Raw genomic sequence first — 21,014 nt, forward strand, 5'->3', positions numbered from 1 at the left:
TCCAAGTCGTTGATAAAGATGTTGAATAAGACCGGGCCCAAGACAGAACCCCGCGGCACCCCACTAGTCACTCTTCTCCAGGATGAAGAGGAACCATCGATGAGCACCCTTTGGGTTCGGTCAGTCAGCCAGTTACAAATCCACTGAGTGGTAGCATAGTCAAGACCGAATTTTACCAGCTTCTTTACAAGAATATCATGGGGCACCTTGTCAAATGCCTTGCTGAAAGCAAGGTAGGCTACATCCACTGCATTCCCTTCATCTACCAGACTTGTAATTCTGTCAAAAAACGAGATCAGGTTAGTCTGACATGACTTATTTTTCAGAAATCCATGCTGACTATTGGTGATCACAGCATTCCTTTCTAGGTGCTCACAGACTGTTTGCTTAATGATCTGCTCCAGAATCTTCCCTGGTATTGATGTCAGACTGACTGGGCAGTAATTATTTGGGTCCTTTCTTTTCCCCTTTTTGAAAATAGGGACAACATTTGCCCTCCTCCAGTCTGCCGGGACTTTGCCTGTTCTCCAGGAATTCTCAAAGATGACTGCCAGTGGTTCTGAGATTGTAGAAACACACACACACAAGAAAACCCTTTTTGCTCCTTCTTCAACTGCTGCCCTGCAAGCTCTATGATTGAATTGAAAGAGAAACAAAGGAATCTAAGAATCAGGGCTGTACCAGAACGTGAGAAAGATAATTTGGCTGAATTTCTTACACAGGAATTTACAGATTTTTGGCAACAGGATTTGGGGAAGGAAGAATTTAAGATAGTGAATGCATTTAGACTTGGAAGAGGACAAAGGAGGAACAAGGTGAGGGACTGCTTGATTACTCTTCGAACAAAAGAGGAGAGAGACAAAATTTTGAATCTGCACTATCAAAAGACTTTGGACATTTACGACTCAAGTGTGGAGATATTTAAGGACATTCCAAAACATCTTTTGGACTTAAGGCTTAAGTACGGAGACCTAGTTGCCCTGTTGAGAAGAAATAGAATTATCTTTAGGTGGGAATTTCTTCAAGGCCTATCCTTTAAATACAAAGGAAGAAAGATAAAAATAAGATCAGTCAACGATAAAGATAGGTTTTTGAAAGATTACGTAGAAGATCTACAGAAAGAAGTGGAATCCGGAGAAGAGCCAAAAGCACTGGAAAAAGGAATACTAGACAGAGCAAACTTATCTTTTGGATTGCACGGTCCAGAGAAAGAGACACCAGCGACAGAACAAGAACAGACACGTGGCGCAGTTGGAGGCAAAGTGAAGTAACCCCATCATGGCTCTGCAACTGTTAAGTTGGAATTGTAATGGTTTGAACTCTCCTCGAAAGAGAAAAAGTGTTTTTCATTTACTAAAAAAGGAACAATTGGACTTGATTTGTTTACAAGAAACACATGTAACAAGGCTACACAGGAAACTACTGATTAATAAAAGACTGGGACAGGAGTTTATCTCATCTGACAAAGTTAAAAAAAGAGGAGTTGTGATATATGCAAAGGAGAGATTATTACCGAAATTAATCTTTAAAGATGAACAAGGCAGATTTTTGGCAATCGAAATTCAAGTTCAAGGAGAGAAATTTTTGATCGTAGGAATTTATGCACCGAATGAGGGGAAATCTGAATTCTTTAAAAAGTTGCATGAGATCTTATTGGACTATTTGGATTACAATCTGATTTTGATGGGGGGCATGAATGGAGTAGTATCTACAAACATGGACAAGGCACAAAGACAGGTAGTTACCAAGGATGGTAGACTACCAAAAACATTTTTTGAGATGACAGACAATATGGATTTAGTGGACATTTGGAGAGTAAAGAACCCCTTGGGAAGAGAGGGAACCTTCTTCTCTGAAGCCAAGATGACATGGACTAGAATTGACCAAATATGGGTAACTAGAGGAATGGCACCAAAGATAAAGAAAGTGGAAATCTGCCCAAAAACTTGCTCCGACCATAACGCTGTAAGGATGGAGATGAAACAAATATCAACTGGCTCCTTCAGATGGAGGATGAATGACACCTTATTTAGAGATGAAGAAGTGTATAAAAAGGCCCAAAAAACTTTGAGAGACTATTTTGAAATAAATATGAACACCAATGTAGAAAAAAGAGTAATCTGGGATGCAAGCAAAGCTGTCATGAGAGGGTTTCTGATACAACAGAATGCAATAAAGAAGAGAAGTCAAAATGAGAAGAAAGATAAAATTTTGGAGAAAATAAAAGAAAGTGAGAAGAAACTGAGAGCAAAACCAAAGTCGCAGGAGATTTTGAGAGAAATAAAATTATACCAAGTACAATATATGGAAATGATGAATCAGGAAATAGAATGGAAAATTAAACAAATGAGACAAAAAACATTTGAATCAGCTAACAAATGTGGGAAACTGTTGGCCTGGCAAATGAAAAAAAGACAAAAATTAAATACTATTACAAACTTAGAAGTGGAAGGAAAGAATATACATAACCCAATCGAGATTAGAAACTGTTTCCAGAGGTATTTTAAACAATTATACACACAAGGGCCACAGAAAGAAATGGACATAGACCGATTTTTGAAGACAAATGGATTACAAAAAATCTCCCAAGAAAGCAAATTAATGTTGAACTATAAAATATCTGAACAGGAAGTAGAAGGTGCCATTCACAATATGCAATTGGGCAAATCTCCAGGACCAGATGGGCTGACTTCTAGATATTATAGATCTTTGAAAGAGTGGCTATTACAACCTTTGAAGGAAGTCTGCAATGAAATATTGGAAGGGAAAAAGGCACCAGAGTTGTGGAAAGAGGCGTACATTACACTTATACCGAAAACAGAGACTGAAAAGACTCAGCTTAAGAACTACCGCCCTATATCGTTACTTAATGTGGATTACAAAATGTTTGCAGACATAGAATCATAGAATCATAGAATCATAGAATCATAGAGTTGGAAGAGACCACAAGGGCCATCGAGTCCAACCCCCTGCCAAGCAGGAAACACCATCAGAGCACTCCTGACATATGGTTGTCAAGCCTCTGCTTAAAGACCTCCAAAGAAGGAGACTCCACCACACTCCTTGGCAGCAAATTCCACTGTCGAACAGCTCTTACTGTCAGGAAGTTCTTCCTAATGTTTAGGTGGAATCTTCTTTCTTGTAGTTTGGATCCATTGCTCCGTCTCCGCTTCTCTGGAGCAGCAGAAAACAACCTTTCTCCCTCCTCTATGTGACATCCTTTTATATAGTTGAACATGGCTATCATATCACCCCTTAACCTCCTCTTCTCCAGGCTAAACATGCCCAGCTCCCTTAGCCGTTCCTCATAAGGCATCGTTTCCAGGCCTTTGACCATTTTGGTTGCCCTCCTCTGGACACGTTCCAGTTTGTCAATGTCCTTCTTGAACTGTGGTGCCCAGAACTGGACACAGTACTCCAGGTGAGGTCTGACCAGAGCAGAATACAGTGGCACTATTACTTCCCTTGATCTAGATGCTATACTCCTATTGATGCAGCCCAGAATTGCATTGGCTTTTTTAGCTGCCGCGTCACACTGTTGGCTCATGTCAAGTTTGTGGTCAACCAAGACTCCTAGATCCTTTTCACATGTACTGCTCTCAAGCCAGGTGTCCCCCATCTTGTATTTGTGCCTCTCATTTTTTTTGCCCAAGTGCAATACTTTACATTTCTCCCTGTTAAAATTCATCTGGTTTGTTTTGGCCCAGTTCTCTAATCTGTCAAGGTCGTTTTGAAGTGTGATCCTGTCCTCTGGGGTGTTAGCCACCCCTCCCAATTTGGTGTCATCTGCAAATTTGATCAGGATGCCCTTGAGTCCATCATCCAAGTCGTTGATAAAGATGTTGAATAAGACCGGGCCCAAGACAGAACCCCGCGGCACCCCACTAGTCACTCTTCTCCAGGATGAAGAGGAACCATCGATGAGCACCCTTTGGGTTCGGTCAGTCAGCCAGTTACAAATCCACTGAGTGGTAGCATAGTCAAGACCGAATTTTACCAGCTTCTTTACAAGAATATCATGGGGCACCTTGTCAAATGCCTTGCTGAAAGCAAGGTAGGCTACATCCACTGCATTCCCTTCATCTACCAGACTTGTAATTCTGTCAAAAAACGAGATCAGGTTAGTCTGACATGACTTATTTTTCAGAAATCCATGCTGACTATTGGTGATCACAGCATTCCTTTCTAGGTGCTCACAGACTGTTTGCTTAATGATCTGCTCCAGAATCTTCCCTGGTATTGATGTCAGACTGACTGGGCAGTAATTATTTGGGTCCTTTCTTTTCCCCTTTTTGAAAATAGGGACAACATTTGCCCTCCTCCAGTCTGCCGGGACTTCGCCTGTTCTCCAGGAATTCTCAAAGATGACTGCCAGTGGTTCTGAGATCACATCTGCCAGTTCTTTTAATACTCTTGGATGCAGTTCATCTGGCCCTGGAGACTTGAATACATCTAAACTAGCCAAGTATTCTTGTACTATCTCCTTAGTTATTCTGGGCTGTGTTTCCTTTGCTGAATCATTTGCTCCAAATTCTTCAGGTCGGGCATTGTTTTCTTTATCGGAGAAGACTGAGGCAAAGAAGGCATTGAGGAGTTCAGCCCTTTCTGTGTCCCCTGTTTGCATTTCACCATCTTCTCCTCTGAGTGACCCCACTGTTTCTTTGTTCTTCCTTTTGCTACTGACATACCCATAAAAGCCTTTTTTGTTGCTTTTAACCTCTCTAGCAAGCCTGAGTTCATTCTGTGCTTTAGCTTTTCTGACTTTGTGTCTACACGTGCTGGCTATTTGTTTGAATTCCTCTTTGGTGGTTTCCCCCCTTTTCCATTTTTTGTACACATCCTTTTTAAATCTTACCTCAGTTAAAAGTTCTTTAGATAGCCACCCTGGCTTCTTTAGGCACCTTCCATGTTTCTGTCTCATTGGTATTGCCTGACGTTGTGCTTTTAGTATCTCCCTCTTAACAAACTCCCAGCCATCATGAACTCCCTTTCCTTTTAGTATTACTGTCCATGGGATCTCACCCAGCACTTCCCTAAGTTTTATGAAGTCGGCTTTCTTAAAGTCAAGAAATTGAGTCCTAGTATGCTTGGCTGCTCCTTTCCGCTGTATAGTAAACTTCAGAAGAGCATGATCACTCGCGCCTAATGATCCTTCCACTTCTACCCCACTAACCAGGTCATCAACATTGGTTAGGACCAGATCTAAAATGGCTGTTCCTCTTGTTCCCTCTTGGCCAAGAGATTGAAAAAAGTATTGATGGAAGAGATTCATAAAGACCAAGCGGGCTTTCTCCCAGGAAGACACTTGTCTGACAATTTGAGGAATATAATTGATATTTTGGAAAAATTAGAAGTGAATATAAATACTAAAGCAGTTCTGATATTTGTGGACGTGGAGAAAGCCTTTGACAACATCTCTTGGAGTTTTATGAAGAAGAACCTACAGGGGATGGGGGTAGGCCAAGGTTTTGAAAATGGTATAGGTGCAATATACTCTGAACAAAAGGCTAAATTAATTGTAAATAATGTGGTGACGGAAGAATTTAATATAGAAAAAGAGACACGACAGGGGTGCCCAATCTTCCCACTGCTTTTTATATCGGTCCTGGAGGTTTTGCTGAATATGATTAGAAGGGACCGGTTGGTTAAAGGCATACAGGTCGGAGCCAAACAGTACAAACTGAGAGCATTTGCAGATGACTTAGTATTGACGTTACAGGAGCCAGAATCTAGTACTAAAAGGGTTTTAGAACTAATTCAAGAATTTGGTCAAGTGGCAGGATTTAAACTGAACAAGTTAAAAACTAAGGTTTTAGAGAAAAATTTAACACCGATTGAAAGAGAGAGGTTTCAGAATGAGACAGGTTTGACGGTGGTTAAGAAAGTGAAATACCTGGGGATTAATATGACAGCCAAAAATGGGAACTTATTTAAAGATAATTATGAAAAATGTTGAACGGAAGTGAAAAAAGATTTAGAAATTTGGTGCAATTTGAAGCTTTCACTGTTGGGTCGTATTGCTGTGATAAAAATGAATGTATTGCCTAGAATGCTGTTTTTGTTTCAAACATTGCAAATTGTGGACAAGATGGATTGTTTCAAGAAGTGGCAGAGAGATATTTCTAGATTTGTCTGGCAGGGCAAGAAGCCCAGAATAAAATTTAAGATATTAACTGATGCAAAGGAAAGGGGTGGATTTGCCCTGCCAGACTTTAAACTTTACTATGAATCAGCAGCTTTTTGCTGGTTGAAAGAATGGCTACTTCTTGAAAACACAGACATTTTGGACTTAGAAGGTTTTAACAATGTATTTGGATGGCATGCATATCTGTGGTATGACAAGGTCAAAGCGCATAAAGCATTTAAAAACCATATTGTCAGGAAAGCATTGTTTAATGTTTGGATAAGATACAAGGATTTATTGGAAATAAAACCCCAAGGTGGCTGTCACCGATGGAAGCAAAAGCTCTGAAAAGGCTCAATATGGAGGCCAATTGGCCGAAATATTGGGAAATTTTGGAACAAGATGGAGATAGACTGAAACTGAAGAGTTTTGAGAAACTAAAAAATAAAGTGCGAGACTGGCTTCATTATTATCAGATAATGGAGGCATATAATTTGGACAAGAAAATTGGCTTCCAGGTGGAAAAATCAAAATTAGAAACAGAACTGTTAGAACCCAAAACTAAGATTTTGTCAAAGATGTATAACTTGCTGTTGAAATGGAATACTCAGGATGAAACGGTGAAATCTGCTATGATTAAATGGGCACAAGATTTTGGACATAACATTATGTTTGCTGACTGGGAACAGTTGTGGACCACAGGTATGAAGTTTACGGCATGTAATGCTTTAAGAGAGAATATTATGAAAATGATATACAGGTGGTACATGACCCCAGTCAAGCTTGCAAATATTTATCATTTGCCCGATGACAAATGTTGGAAATGTAAAGAAACTGAAGGTACATTCTTTCACCTTTGGTGGACGTGCCCAAGGATTAAGGCTTTCTGGGAAATGATATATAATGAACTGAAAAAGGTATTTAAATATACCTTCTTGAAGAAACCAGAGGCCTTTCTCCTGGGCATAGTCGGCCAATTGGTGCCAAAGAAGGATAGAACCTTTTTTATGTATGCCACAACAGCAGCAAGAACACTCATTGCAAAGTATTGGAAGACACAAGATCTACCCACTCTGGAAGAATGGCAGATGAAGCTGATGGACTATATGGAACTGGCAGAAATGACTGGCAGAATCCGAGACCAGGGAGAAGAGTCGGTGGAAGAAGATTGGAAGAAATTCAAAGACTATCTACAGAATTATTGTAAAATTAATGAATGTTAGAATGATGTTGGATCGAAATTAAGTGGTTTCCAGCTGTAATGCTTTAAGGGATTATGAAAAATGGGTTGTTAATAGGTAAAAATGTAACGTTACTATTTTAAGACTAAAGATTAGGATAAATAAAGAAGGGTAAGGATTTGCTGAACCAACAAATTGAACTGGGATACAAAAAAGGGAGGTATGAGGAGGTCCGGGAAACAAGCTAAAGGAAAACAAGCAATGGAAAATCTGTGTGTTTTTAACTATTTTTATTTTCTATTTTTGTTATTTTTTTCATTTTTATTGTAATACTTTAAAAAAGCTTAATAAATATCTTATAAAAAAAATAATAAATGTCGGAATCTGCGTTCGACCGAGCTGATAAAGCTCATCTTCCGGAATCGCCCTCTGACGTGATTAACGTCCTGAGCCTTTGACGAGGCATCAGGCACATTCCCATTCAGCAGAGAATCAAAGCAGCACGCGGAAGTGATGAGATTTATGGCTACATCGCTATGCTTTATTTCTTACTACGCAGACAGAAAACACATCCTCTCTCTGTGAGAGCAGAGAGCAACTGGAAAACAAAGGAACAGGAAACCAGTAACTTCACATCCGTCTCCTGTCTTCCGTGAGACTTCCAACAGCCTGCAATGTCTCTGGAATGTAAATTCTTAAATGGTGTTTCCTTTGAACATGTTTGTCTCTATTTCTGTGCTGGAAATAGAATTCAGAAGCACACATGTTTCATAAAATTCCAAAATCATGATAGCATAGGAAAGACCTGATTGTGGGCTGTCACCAATGGAAGCGAAAGCCTTGAAAAAGGTCAATATGGAGGTCAAATGGCCGAAATATTGGGAAATTTTGGAACAAGACAGAGATAGACTGAAATTGCAGAGTTTTGAAAAACTAAAAAACAAAGTGCGAGACTGGCTTCATTATTATCAAATAATGGAGTGTGATGGGACGATGAGCTGCTTGTGTGTAAAATCCAAGTCCCTCAGAGTTTGGTCAAGTTTGCAAACCTCTGTCTGTAACGGAGCCCCTTAAACATGGCTCCGTCAGTCGCTGGCAGATTCCGACAGTGGTTGCTTTCGGAATCGCTTCCAACATAAAAGCTCCTTAACGGAAACACGTCTTCTGGACTCTCTGCGTGACAGTTTCCGGCGAGGAGTGGGTGTCCCTACAGGAGGTCCTGAAACCTCCCCACTGTTTTCGCTGGAAGTGTCTCTGAGCCATCCCTCCAGCTCACTTTCCCTCAGCTCACCTCCTCTCCCCCTACTGGTTCCCTCTTCAGCTGCTGAGTCTCTCCCAACCTGTGTGAGCCCTTTCACCTCCCTTCCTTCCGATGGCAGTTCCCTGACATCCACCTCCCCTCCAGGGCCCCCTTCACCCCCTCCCGCCCCCTCCTCTACGGGCGGTGAGGAGGCAAAACCCCAGAATGAACTTCCTTCATCTTCCGATGTCTCGAACACTTCTCTCCACCTGTTGCGGTTCCTGGTCTCGAAGTACTCCTCCTCCTCAGAGTTCATCTCCCCTTCCCCTTCCGAGTCCGGGAATCCTTCCAACTCCTCCTCCTCATCGGTGGTCCCAAAGTATTCCCTCCGGAACCTCTCCACAGGCTGAGGTTTCCTTGGGAACCTTTGATGGAACGTTTCTATCAATACCTCGTCATTGATATCTTCTGCCATTACCCAAGTGTTTTCTGACTCCGGTTCTCCTTCCCACGCTACCAAATACTCCACCTGATCCCCCTTCCACCTGGCGTCGAGGATTTCTGCCACATGGCTGCTGCATTCCCTTTCTTCTATGACCGGTCCCCGAGTGGCCATCCCTTCTCGTCCCCCCTCATACGGTGACAGTAACGACCTGTGAAATACTGGGTGCAGTTTCATGTGGTTGGGTAACCGGAGCCTGAAAGCCACTGGGTTGACCTGTTGAATGACCTCAAAGGGACCCAATCTCCTGGGTCTTAATTTCTTACAACCTCCTTTGAACGGCAACCCTTGGGTTGACAGCCACACCCTATCTCCCACCCTTATGGTTTCACCTTCCCTTCGGTTCTTGTCTGCCTGCCTCTTGTATTCTTCCTTCGCCCTTTCTAAGTTGAGTTGGAGCTGACGATGGATTGCTTCCATTTCTTCTACAAAATGCTCGGCTGCCGGGACGCTCCATCTCTCCCCTTCTCCCCCTGGGAAAGCCCTGGGATGACACCCATAATTAGCCAAGAAGGGGCTCATCCCTGTGGACACATTCTCGGCATTGTTGTAGGCAAATTCTGCCAGCGCCAACTTTTCTACCCAGTCATTCTCTCTGTCATTGACATAACACCTCAGGTATTGCTGGAGGACACCGTTTGCTCTTTCCGCCTGCCCGTTGGTTTCAGGGTGCCGGGCAGTTGAAAAGTTGACCTCCACCTGCAGTAAGCTCATGAGCTTCCTCCAGAACCTGGAAGTAAATTGTTTTCCTCGGTCTGAGACCACCCTCAATGGCACTCCGTGCAACCTAAAAATGTGTTCTACAAATAACTTCGCTGTCTCTTCCGCCGTGACTGCATGCGAGCAGGCTACAAAGTGGCACATCTTTGTTAGTAGGTCTACCACCACCATGATGGCTGTTTTCCCCTTGGACTTCGGCAGATCAGTCATAAAATCTATCGACACTGCCTCCCAAGGTCGTTCTGGGGTTGGTAAGGGTTCTAATAGCCCCGCCGGCGCCCGCCTCTCCCCTTTGGCTCGCTGGCATTGCTCGCACCCTCTTACATACTCCCGTACATCTTCCCTCACCTTAGGCCACCAAAATTCCCTGGTGACCAACCACATGGTTTTGTGTTGTCCAAAATGCCCCGCCGTGGGGCTGTCGTGCAACTGCTTGAGTACCCTCCCCCTTAAGTCTCCTTCAGGGATATACAGTGCCCCTTTGTAATACAAAGCTCCATTTCTTTCCTCGAAACCCCCTGGTTCCTCTCCCTCACCCCTAAGACCTCTGAGCTTATTCTGGGCGTATTCATCATTCTCTGTTTCCTCTACCAGTTCTCTTTGCCCCACCAATGCCGCCCCACACACCCAGCGGTCCTCTGGGATGACATGTCTCTCTTCGGGTGCCCCCTCCCCTTCCAAATATTCAGGTTTGCGCGAGAGAGCGTCCGCCCTAACATTTTCTGGACCTGGCACATAACAAATTTCAAAGTGGAATTTGGAGAACTCCTGGGCCCATCTCATTTGCCGTTGGTTGAGCACTCGTGCCGTTCTCCAATACTCTAAGTTCTTGTGGTCCGTGCACACTTGCACCTTATGTTGTGCCCCAATTAATAAATGCCTCCATCTCCTGAACGCTTCATGAATGGCTAGTAGTTCTCGGTCATACACCGTGTAGTTCCTCTCAGATTTGTTCAGCTTTCGCGAAAAAAAGGCACACGGTCTCCACTCCGACTCCTCCTTGCCAGGCTGCAGAAGCACCGCCCCCACAGCCCGGTCTGATGCATCCGTTTCCACTCGCATCGGTTTTTGTAAATCCACATGCAGGAGCTGTTCTTCCGAAGCGAACGCCCTTTTCAGCTCCTCAAAAGCTCGCTCCGCCTCCGCCGTCCAAACGAATTTCCTCTTACTGCTGAGACAGTCCGTAATGGGCGTCGTCAAGTGGGCAAAATTTCTGATGAACTTCCGATAGAAGTTTCCAAATCCAAGGAATCTTTGCACATCCTTCCTTGTTTTTGGTGTTTTCCATTCCAGTACCGCTTGGACCTTGCCAGGATCCATGGCCAATCCCTTGTCCGACAAGCGGTACCCCAGGAATTCCACCTCCTTGGCATGAAACTGACACTTCTCTAGCTTCACCCACAGCTGATTGGCTTGCAGTCTGCCCAACACTTCCCTGACGTCTTTTACATGCTGCTCCTCATTCTCTGAATATACTAACACGTCATCTAAGAAGGCCACACAATTCTTGTAAAGCAAAGGCCCCAGGACGTGGTTCATAAACGATTGAAAGCACGCGGAGCCTGCTTGTAAGCCGAAGGGCATAACTAAATATTCAAATGCCCCCAAAGGGGTGAACATGGTGGTTTTCCATTCATCCCCCTTCCTTATTCGTATCAGGTTGTACGCCCCCCTCAGGTCCAGTTTAGTAAAAATCTTTCCCTTCCTGACACTTGTCAAAATGTCATCAATTCTGGGCATCGGGAAAGTCACTGGTTCTGACACTGCATTTAAGGCCCTGAAGTCCACTAGAAGTCTAGGTTTGTCCGTGTTTTTTTTATCCACAAAAAACACTGGGCTGCCCCCCACCGCCCTGGACTCTCTGATGAACCCTCTCTTCAGGTTCTTGTCAATGAACTCCCTTAGCTCCTGCATCTCTCTGTCTGACATGGCGTACAGCTTGCCTACAGGGAGCTGATTGATTTGACAGTCAAAGGGTCTATGTGGGGGTAGTTTGTCTGCCTCCCTCTCGCTGAAGACGTTGCTCAGGTCGGCGTATTGTTGGGGAACCTTCCCCTTCTCCGTTACTTCCGTCCCTTCTAGAGTGGCTCTGGCCCCTCCTTGAGCCTCCCGCTCTTTGCAGTGTTCTAGACAATGTGCTGACCCAAAGGAGACCACTCTCTGATGCCAGCCCACTAGCGGATCATGTAACGCTAGCCAGCTCATCCCCAAAATAATGGGAGCTCCTCCCAAGGTAGCCACATTAAACGCTATTAGCTCAGTGTGTCTTGCTACCCTCATTATCATTGGGACGGTCTGCTGGCTGACTTCTCCTCCCAGCAGCTCCCTTCCATCGATCGTGGTCACCTGCAAAGGGTTACTTAAAGGGATAGTCTGTATCTGGTGCTCAGCAGCAAACTCCTTACTCATGAAATTGCAGGAGCTGCCTGAGTCCAATAGCGCCTTTATCTTTAGTGGGTGTCCGTTAGGCAGCTCTAGTAACACCTCTATCACTAGGGCGGGTTTAGGAGGTTCCGGCGTGGGCACTTTCACTGCTCTTTGGCCTGGCTGCTGTGCCCTGACGGTGGCAGCCAGGCGTTGGCTTTTACTTGCTCCGGTACCTTTTCCTCCCTCTCCCCAACAGCTCCCGCCATTCCTTGCCATTCCTTTCTTTGGGGGCAGACTCTGGCAAAATGACCTGGCTGTTGGCAGAGATAACATTTCTTGGCGCCCTTCCCCTCCTTCTTCCGCTCTTCACTGGGCTTTGAAACTGCGCGCGCGCGCGCTGTTCCAATTTCCATCGGCTCTCCTGGCGGGAACGGTGGCTCTGGAATCTCTGGAATGCGAAGCTCCCTCCAACGTTCCCCCTTCCCTTCCCGCCTCTCCAAGGCTCTCGCCTCTTGGCGCGCTCCTATGGTCAGCGCTGATTTCGTCAGCTGGTCCATAGACTCCGCCCTGGGCGCCCGGGAAAGTTCGTCTTTCACAGCCGAAGAAAGCCCTTCTTCAAAGAGCATTTGAATGGGTTCCGCCGATAGATCCCACCCCAATTTATGGATCAACATGGTAAACTCAGTCCAGTACTCACGAACAGATCGGCTCCCCTGTTTGCACGCCATTAACTGTCTGCGTACCACTCCCTGCTCAATATCGCTGGAAAACATCAGATCCATGGCACGAAAAAACTTCCTCGTGTCCTTCAGGATGTCATTATTCGTTGCCATCAGGGGCCTCACCCAGTCTTTCGCCCCCTTTTCTAAGAGAGTTTGTGTACTGGTCCAGTAAACGCTTCCGCTGCACCACCAGCAACAGCTCTCTTTGCAGAGTATTAATTAAGTCCAGTGCAGAGATTCTTGTTGCAGTACAAGCTTCAGAGTCTCAGCAGCAAAGAAATAACGACACAGGGAAGCCTGTCTTTCCAAAGACAGGTTTATTGCAGAAAGATAACAGAAATACCTCCGGAGCTTTCAGACATTTTTGCTTCACGCCCCACAGGCAGAGAAAACAAACACTCTTTATATACTGAGCAACTTAACAACTTAACGAGCTTGACTACTTAAAGTCACATGACATTGCTAACTTGCCAGCGTCTTAGGTTTCACACCCTAACACCCCCTCTCGCTGGCAATACAAAAAACAAAATTACTTCAGACCCATTTCTTCACAAAAGTTTTCATGTCGCTGAAACCCAAGTGGTTTTGTAAAACCATCAGCTTGATTTTCATGACTGGGACAGTAATTTAATTTAACAATTCCTGCTTTTACCGTTTGACAAACATTTTGAAAGCGGATATCCAAATGTTTTGTACGACCTTTAAACTGCCCATTTTGTGCTAACTTAAGACACGGTTGATTATCACCCCATACAGTGATTGGAGTGATGGCCTTTTCATACATCTCTTGTGCCAAGCATTTGTAAAATTCTAGATCTCTACATAACTCAGATAAGGCACAGAACTCAGCTTCTGTTGACGACAAAGCAATTAGGTTCTGTTTCTTGGATCTCCACCCAATCAGAGAGTTACCAAATTTTATTACACAGCCAGACACTGATTTTCTATCCTTTAAATTTGCCCAATCACTATCTGCCCAACAAGTAATCTGTGCTTGTCCTTCCGAAAACAATTCAAGGCAAAAATCTTTGGTGTATTGTAAATATCTTAACACTCTTTGAATTCCTTTCCATGCATTTACACTAGGTTTCGAAGCTTCTCTGCTGAGTAAGTTAACAGCGTAAGCAATATCTGGTCTACTCCATTGCGAAAGATGAAGTAAGCTTCCCAGTGCTGACTGAAAGATTTCAGCACGCTTGAATTCAGCACTATCCTTGAACTCATTGTCTTTTACAAAACCCATTTCCATTGGTGTTCTAACACCTGCACACTCCGCCATGTTAAACTTTTTCAACATTTGCAATATCTTGCCTTTTTGATTCAGTAGAAAACTGCCATTTTTGGTCCTATCTATCTGAACACCAAGATAGACCTTCACATCACCAAGATTCTTAACTTTGAAGTGTTTATTTAACTCTTTGGCTAGTTTTTTTACTTGTTCTTGTGTCTTTGAAGTATAAATCAGGTCATCTACATAAACAAGCAAAGATTCTTGAGCATCTCCTGAACTTCTGAAATATAAGCAATTGTCAGCCTTGCTCCTGCTAAAACCAATGCCTACCAAAACGTCATTCAAACATTCATTCCAATTATGAGCAGATTGCTTGAGTCCATAAATAGATTTATGTAGTTTCCATACCTGATTTGATTTACCAACTTTCAATCCTGGCGGTAGCTCCATATAGAGCTCTTCAGCCAAGTCTGAATGAAGATAAGCTGTAGAGACATCAAATTGATTCACTTTGAACCCTTTCTGAGCAGCAACTGCTAATAGTGCCCGTAGGGTTTCACTCCTTGAAGTGGGTGCATAGACTTCGGAATAATGTAACCCCTTTCTTTGCGTAAAACCTCGAGCTACAAGCCTTGCTTTGTACTCTGGTTTCCCCATCGCTGTTGTCTTTATCCTATACACCCACCTACAACTTACTGCTTTGGTACCTTCTGGCAGTTTGGTGATGGAAAACACACCCAGTTCTTTCATAGAATTCAACTCCTTTTGCATGGCCTCACGCCACCTACTGGCCTCCTCCTGGGGTAATTGTTCAACCTCCTCAAAACTTTCAGGTTCGCAATTTGCCAAACCAGCCCAAACACTAATAGCTTGGTACCTTTCAGGAGGTTTACCTTTGTTGGTACGCTTAGAACGCCTTAACAGTTCCTGCGATGTTCCTTCAGTTTCCTCCTCTGACCCAGAATCACTAGTCGTCACCTGTTTGTCACTAGTAGTTGTAGAACTTTCTGATTCTGACTTTACACGTCTCTCTTGCTGTACAGGTGAACTTTTAGAACTAGAAGATTCTGACTTTACAGACTTGGGTGAACTAGGCGATTTCTCACCCTTATCCTCAGATTCAAATTCCTCAGTCTGTTCTGGAACTAATACCTGCCCTGGGGCCTGAGTTTCATTGCTGTTCACCACATCAAATAGTATGTCAGGATTTCCATGAATTTTATTCCAACCATCCTGTTCACAAAATTCTGCACTTCTGCTGATTCTGATTTTCGTTTGATTGCCTTCTACATTCACAAATCTCCAACCTTTTGTGTTTGCTTGATAACCACAGAAAAACATTTCTTTAGACCTAGGATCGCCTTTCCTACGTTGTGCCCTAGGCACCAGCACATAAGCACGACATCCAAAAACTCTTAGATGATCAATTTTTGGTTTTTTCCCAAATAACATGAAGTAAGGAGTGTTGCCTACTGTGCTATTGTACACTCTGTTAAAAGTATAATTCGCATACAGTGCAGCCTCAGCCCAAAAACGCTGTGGAAGTCCAGAATCAAACAGCAAAGCAGCAATGGCTTCCTGTAATGTTCGAAATTTTCTTTCAGCAACTGCATTCTCCTGTGGTGAATAGGGATTGGTAAGTCTATGAACTATACCTTTCCTTTTTAACCACGTCTCCAGCGTGTGGTTCACATATTCCCCACCACGATCTGATTGTATTTTACGTACCCTGGTGTCAAATTTACATTCGACTTCTTCAATCCAATCCATCAGGATGGAAGCTGCTTGTGATTTTTCTTTCAGAAAGAAAACCCAACTAGCCCTTGAAAAATCATCCACCAAAATTTGCATAAATCTCGCACCTCCAAGCGATTTGACTGGCATAGGGCCACACACGTCTGTGTGCACAAGTTCAAAGGGTTTCTTGCTTACTCTATCAGATCTAGGATAGTTACATGTCTTAACCTTAGCATGTTTACAAGCACAACAATCCAGAAAATTTGGACAGGGTTTAATGTTACACTCCTCAGCTAAATCTGGCATCTTGCTTACATACTTAAAGCATATATGAGCTAACCTTCTGTGTAGTAGATGTGCACAACCTGTATGAGGAGCCTTATTTACACACTTAGCTTGCGCTTCACCTGTTGAACATCTACCTGCTGCTAACTGCTCTTCATCCAAAACAAAAAGCCCATCCTCACAGGGAATTTTAACTAGCTCCTTCCCCTGTTTCGAAATGGTGCACACATCATTTTCAAACTCAACCTTAAAACCACTTTTTACCAGGCATGACACACTCAAAAGTCCATTCTTCATTCCTGGAAGAACAAAAACAGGAAGGTTATTTTGCAAACAGTTAACATAAATTGTGCCTTTAAGGTTCATTTCTCGTTTACTATTATCTGCTATAGTCACGGTTTTTGCAACTGGCAATGTCTTGCAGTTCATCAAGCGGCCACTAGATGTCGCTGGAACTAAACTGTGACTTGCTCCACTGTCAATTATCCACTTCAAGGTTTGTTGGCTCCTTTTAGGACTCTTTTGTGCTGCCATTGCAGATAGTCCCTTATCAGCACCTGCTCCCCCTCTGGATCGTTGATTCTTGTAGTTCTCACGTCGTCTTCCCCTGTAGCTCCGGAAACTGGCCCTGGACTGTTGAAATTCCTGTTGCTTTTCTGGACACTTTGCTATCAAATGAAACCTGCTGCCACATCGAAAACATGACTTGCTGGCCATAGCAGACACTTGTGAGGCTTCCTTACAGCTCTGCCTGCTAGTTTCCCCACGCTGGGAATTATCTGAACATCCAACCCTTGGGGTATTTGAATTATCAATACGTTTTCGATGATGTTGATATTCTTGCTCACACAATCTACCAGTCACATAATTCATATTCAGCTGGTCCTCTGGCAAAACCTGTAAAGTTAGTACTAAGTTTTCAAACCCTGCATGCAGGCTGCTAAGCAGAGTATAAACTTTAATATTTTCAGGAAAATTCACACCTAAAGATGACAGTCGGTTGAAATACTCAGTCATCTGTGACGTGTGTTCAACCACACTATCCCCTGGCTTCAGTTTCAACTCATACAAAGCACGTATAATGTTCACCTTCTCTCCGGGCGTGGCTCTATGGTGAATTCGCCTAAGAGCTTCCCAAATTTCAAATGCAGACCTTAAATTTTCCACATGAGGTAATTGGGAATCGTCTATCGATACCATCAACATGCATCTAGCTTTAGTGTCCATTTTATCATGTTCCCTATTCTGAGCATGTGCAGCAGCCTGTTGCTCTGCTGTGGCATCTGCTGCAACAGCCACAAACGGCTTTCGCCTCTGGACATAGTCAGCCCACACTTCTTTGGCTTCCAACCAGACTTGAGCCCTCTTAGACCACTGCACGTAATTAGCAGAGTTCAACTTTGTAAAGGGAACCTGGAAATTTTCCACTGCCATTCTTGGGGTCTGCTGCTACTCCCTCTGTGTGCCCTTTCTTCTTTTTCCCCTTGGGATTTGTTTTACTCACTTTTCAGACGCCTCCAGCCTCCTCTGAAGCCTTTAAGAGCTGGATTTACGACCAAGCCGGTCTTCTCTCATCCGAAAGCTGCTTTCACTTTCTCTGCACACAATACAGCTGTAGAAACGTAGAAGGATCCATAACCTAAGAGAGTTTGTGTACTGGTCCAGTAAACGCTTCCGCTGCGCCACCAGCAACAGCTCTCTTTGCAGAGTATTAATTAAGTCCAGTGCAGAGATTCTTGTTGCAGTACAAGCTTCAGAGTCTCAGCAGCAAAGAAATAACGACACAGGGAAGCCTGTCTTTCCAAAGACAGGTTTATTGCAGAAAGATAACAGAAATACCTCCGGAGCTTTCAGACATTTTTGCTTCACGCCCCACAGGCAGAGAAAACAAACACTCTTTATATACTGAGCAACTTAACAACTTAACGAGCTTGACTACTTAAAGTCACATGACATTGCTAACTTGCCAGCGTCTTAGGTTTCACACCCTAACATTTTCGAGATGCCCAATCACAAAAGCCACCCGCGATTCCTCGTCGGGAAAGTCATCAAACTGCAGATTAAGAGCATATTGCATCTCTGTCCTAAAGGCATGATAGTCCTTGGGCTCCCCCCCAAACTTCTGTACCAATCCTGGCAACTTTCTGGCGAGCGGGGTGGTTTTCCCCTTCTCTGCATCTTGAGCCCTCCTCTCCTCGAGCCTCGCCGTCTGCAGCGCTAGCTGGACCTCCAACGCCCGGTACCTTTCTTCCAGGCTTGGACCCGCTCCAGCTCCTGCTTCTCCGGTTCCGGCTGGGTTGCTCATGATGCCTTCTCCTGCACAAGCTGCTCACGGAGACTGTCGGAATGCTGTGATGGGACGATGAGCTGCTTGTGTGTAAAATCCAAGTCCCTCAGAGTTTGGTCAAGTTTGCAAACCTCTGTCTGTAACGGAGCCCCTTAAACATGGCTCCGTCAGTCGCTGGCAGATTCCGACAGTGGTTGCTTTCGGAATCGCTTCCAACATAAAAGCTCCTTAACGGAAACACGTCTTCTGGACTCTCTGCGTGACAGTTTCCGGCGAGGAGTGGGTGTCCCTACAGGAGGTCCTGAAACCTCCCCACTGTTTTCGCTGGAAGTGTCTCTGAGCCATCCCTCCAGCTCACTTTCCCTCAGCTCACCTCCTCTCCCCCTACTGGTTCCCTCTTCAGCTGCTGAGTCTCTCCCAACCTGTGTGAGCCCTTTCACCTCCCTTCCTTCCGATGGCAGTTCCCTGACAATTGTCACTCCTTTTATTATTGATATTGTTTGAAATAAAAATAACATTTTTGGTAGCACATTCATCTTTATCGTTGCAATCCTTCCCCAAAATGAGAATTTCATTCTACCCCACACCTCAAGGTCCTTTTTTATCTTATTCCATACTGGTACATAATTATCGTGAAATAAATCAGTACCTCTAGTGGTTAGTGTAATCCCTAAATATTTAACTTTTCCCACCATTTCAATCCCTAATTGTTGCTGCAATCTTTCAGTTACATCCTGTTCAATGTTTTTCGTAATTATTTTGGTTTTCTTTCTGTTTAACTTAAAGCCGGCCACCTCTCCAAATTGTTCTACCTCTTCCAACACTTCATCTACACTCTTCATAGGATCTTCTATTGTAATAACTAAATCATCCGCAAAAGCTTTGACTTTGTATTGATTTTGCCCTACTGACACTCCTTTGATATTCTCATTATTCCTTATTGATCTTAAGAAGACCTCCAATACCGAGATGAATAACAGCGGTGACAATGGACATCCCTGCCTTGTACCTTTAGTTATAGCAATTTTCTCTGTCAATACATTATTAACGATTAATCTTGCTCTTTGTTCCGAATAGATTGACTTTACACCATTTAGGAAAGATTGGCCCATTTCCATTAATTCAAAATTCTCTAACCTAAATTCCCAAGAAACATTATCAAAGGCCTTTTCTGCATCCATAAATATCAACATCGCCTGTTTATCCTTCCTGTTGTTCAGATACTCCATAATATTAATTATATTTCTTATGTTATCTTTCATCTGTCTACCAGGAAGGAAACCTGCCTGATCTTTGTGTATCATCTTATTTAAAATCTTTTTCAGTCTACTTGCTAGGATGCTTGCAAATATTTTATAGTCATTATTCAACAATGAAATCGGCCTATAATTCTTAACTTGAGTCAAATCCGAATCCTGTTTTGGGATAAAAGTTATATAAGCTTCTTTCCATGTTTCCGGAATTTCAGCCCTTATTAGTATATTATTCATCACTTATTTTATTGGTGCAAGCAATATATGTTTCATCTCTTTATAATATCTTGCGCTGAATCCATCTGGGCCTGGTGTCTTCCCACTTTTCAATTCTTTTATAGCCGTATTCATTTCCTCTATTTCAATCGGTTCATTCAATTTAAGTCTGTCGCTATCAGTTATTTTCTGCACTTCTTTCTTCTTTAGATACTCTTCTATTTTCTTTTTGTTGCATCTCTCCTTTTTCTTATATAAATCTCTATAGAAGTCCACAAATCCTTTTCTTATTTCTTTTGGATTAACAATCTCTTGATCTTCTATTTTTATCTTATTTATCATATTTTGTTCCTTCCTTTTCTTAATTTGCCATGCTAACCACTTCCCTGATTTATTTGCCCATTCAAAGTTCTTTTGTTTCATTCTTTTTATATTCCGTTCCACTTCCTTGTTGATCATTGTGATGGGACGATGAGCTGCTTGTGTGTAAAATCCTAGTCCCTCAGAGTTTGGTCAAGTTTGCAAACCTCTGTCTGTAACGGAGCCCCTTAAACATGGCTCCGTCAGTCGCTGGCAGATTCCGACAGTGGTTGCTTTCGGAATCGCTTCCAACATAAAAGCTCCTTAACGGAAACACGTCTTCTGGACTCTCTGCGTGACAGTTTCCGGCGAGGAGTGGGTGTCCCTACAGGAGGTCCTGAAACCTCCCCACTGTTTTCACTGGAAGTGTCTCTGAGCCATCCCTCCAGCTCCCTTTCCCTCAGCTCAGCTCCTCTCCCCCTACTGGTTCCCTCTTCAGCTGCTGAGTCTCTCCCAACCTGTGTGAGCCCTTTCACTTCCCTTCCTTCCGATGGCAGTTCCCTGACATCCACCTCCCCTCCAGGGCCCCCTTCATCCCCTCTCGCCCCCTCCTCTACGGGCGGTGAGGAGGCAAAACCCCGGAATGAACTTCCTTCATCTTCCGATGTCCCGAACACTTCTCTCCACCTGTTGCGGTTCCTGGTCTCGAAGTACTCCTCCTCCTCAGAGTCCATCTCCCCTTCCCCTTCCGAGTCCGAGAATCCTTCCAACTCCTCCTCCTCATCGGTGGTCCCAAAGTATTCCCTCCGGAACCTCTCCACAGGCTGAGGTTTCCTTGGGAACCTTTGA

The 21,014-nt window shown here is 43.7% G+C and overlaps 1 long non-coding RNA gene across 1 annotated transcript; it reads right to left on the reverse strand.

Moving 5' to 3' along the window:
• Nucleotides 1-15,990: 15,990 nt before the first annotated feature.
• LOC308467704 lies at nucleotides 15,991-18,116 on the reverse strand. Its single transcript, XR_013981256.1, has 2 exons — nucleotides 17,614-18,116; nucleotides 15,991-16,408 (listed from the first exon to the last, which is right to left on the reverse strand). It is a non-coding gene; the product is annotated as an uncharacterized lncRNA (long non-coding RNA).
• Nucleotides 18,117-21,014: the final 2,898 nt, after the last annotated feature.

The sequence above is a fragment of the Podarcis pityusensis genome, assembly GCF_964106645.2.
Source record: "Podarcis pityusensis genome assembly, chromosome: W".
Classification (NCBI taxonomy): Eukaryota; Metazoa; Chordata; class Lepidosauria; order Squamata; family Lacertidae; genus Podarcis; species Podarcis pityusensis.